This window comes from Grammomys surdaster, unplaced genomic scaffold (genome assembly GCF_004785775.1).
Source record: "Grammomys surdaster isolate TR1022 unplaced genomic scaffold, NIH_TR_1.0 125750, whole genome shotgun sequence".
Taxonomy (NCBI): Eukaryota; Metazoa; Chordata; class Mammalia; order Rodentia; family Muridae; genus Grammomys; species Grammomys surdaster.
The window spans coordinates 326,849-329,241 of NW_021620582.1; positions in this window are offsets into that span (position 1 = coordinate 326,849).

Below are 2,393 nucleotides of genomic sequence, written 5' to 3' on the forward strand. Positions count from 1 at the left end.
CATGGCAGGATGCAGCTTCATAGACTGAACAAGGAGGCCCAAGTGGCCGGGGAAGCATATTTGGTAAAAACACAACGTAACACAACAACACAACAAAAACCAGTGAAAAGGAAAAGTTGGAACGTTCTGAGTTAAGAGTAGGCCAAACCTCACCAAGGCATCAACGAGACCCAGACTCCCTCCCTTCCAACTCATGTAGTCAAACTCCAGTGCTGGCCTGGCTGGCTGGCTGGCCTCCAGTCTCACCCAACCCCTCAACTTTTCACTGTCCACTTGGTTGTCCTAGGTGCCTTGTTTAGACAGTCCTGCCCTTGCTCTCCACGCATCCTCCTCAGCCTTCTGCTCCCAGATGTTCTTCCTGGATGTCCTACAAGGAAGGGAGCACCTTACACTGTTTAAATCTCAGCAGTCCTCACTGCTTTCACCCCAACCCCAAGGTACTGTCCCCAGTCCCATTATGTAGTTCTGGATGGCCTGGAACTCGCAGAGGTTCATTTGTCTCTACCCTCCTGAGTAGAGTTAAAAGCAAGGGACGATAACCCCAAAGATTCAAGGAGAAAAATCACTCATCTAAATCATCATGGCCAAATTAATTAAAGCAAGCTTATTAATTCATGTACATGGGCTACCATTCCCTAAGTTGAGGTTTAAGAGGCCAGCACTGGACATGGGCAAGATGAGGGTTTTATAGCTCAGTGGTAGGGGGTTTCCAAATGGGGGGTTGGCAGGCTAATGGGCGGGGTTACAGGAACAGCATAGCAAAGTGGACATAACAGCCTTTCAAAACAGAAGTAGGGTTGGAAGACGGTCATAACAACTTTTTGAAACAAAGACATGGTTGCCGTTTCCTGGAACAGGCAGTACAGAACCACTTGTAGTTAAGGTTACAGGTGAGGCATAGCTCAGTCCTTGGGAAACAGGTTTAATTATAAACAGGAATTAACCAAGTTTGTGTTTATTATAAGATGACTTGAAAACCTAAGATGGAGATAGACTGCTTCATAAATGCACCTGGTCCACATTTGTTTTCTGTGAACTTTGGAGAGGTGCATTAAGAAAGGAAGAAGATTCTACTGAAGGACAGATGCACTCTACCAAAAAGAACTTTAAGGGGCTGAAGAAGATCTGGCTGCTCTTTCAGGGGACCTAGTCTCAGTTTCCAGCATCCACATGACAGCTCACAGTCTCCAGTCTCAGGGGATCTGATGGTCTCTTTTGACCTGTGTAGATAAAACTCCTATGCTTAAAAACATGTCTTTAAAAAATAATAATTAAGAAAAAATAAGTTATTGAATAACATTCTGAAGTGCTGAGTCAGGAACTAGAGAATCCCTAATTAGGCTTTATGGAGAGAAGTTTTACCTGTGATGTATTAAATACTTTTCAAATCATGTCATCCAAAACACTGGGGCTGGGCTGACGCACACAGCGGGACATCAAGCACTGGCATGTTACAATAAGTGCATATTCATAGACCTCCATTCCTTTCAACCTGCTTCAGGGTGGGGTCCAAGAGCTGGCTCTGTAGGAGTAAGGACTGTGGCAGCTTCCAGAGAAACCTGAAAGAGCAACCTTGTAGTTTACTAACTGAGACATTCTCAACTTCAACCCAGCCTTTCAGTAAGGCTGACCTCAGGAGATAGAGGCAGTGAGGGACTTGGATGACAGGAGTGGGGGCAGGAATCTCACAGGAGCAAGAGACGTTTGTGGGTGAAATCCTTGTACAGAGAGGTGCACTCAGGAGTGACAGAAGCCATTTGTTCTGGTAGAGCAGTTTAAAGGGCTGTTTTGCGTGGGCAGTAGTTCATGCAGGAAGTGTCTGGGGGAGGCTCAAGGACTCATGATTCCCATTGAGAAATGTGGTTTGTGAGTGCCTATTTTTTTACAGTCCAGAAGCAAGGGTATAGTGAGAAGCACCAGAGAGACAGAAGAATGAGTCTTTGGCGTCACTAACGTTTTATATAAAAATATTATATGGATACAAAGGCAACATATATGAATGTAGAACCATTTAAAATATAACAACAGAAAGAATCCACTCTTGCAGCCAAATGCACATTCTTACTACTGGTGGGCTTATGGTAGGTGCTGTGCGTTTGGAGAACAATGCTTCAGACATATGCATCCTTGACTTTTTACCCAGAAACCTTTAAGCTTAGAGAAGACCATGTGATGAGCACTATTGTATCTTCCACCTAATGGGTCACCACACCACACTACTCACACACTATCTCACCTCAGGCCGTTTGAAATTACGTCTCTGCAGATATCCTGTCAGTTCCTGTTTGAACACTTTGGCATACCCCAGCAAGAGTAAGACTATTCTCTTAGATAACATCACCGCTGTTTTGTCCACTCTGTAGACTTTTGTGTCTTATCAAGCTGTATTACAA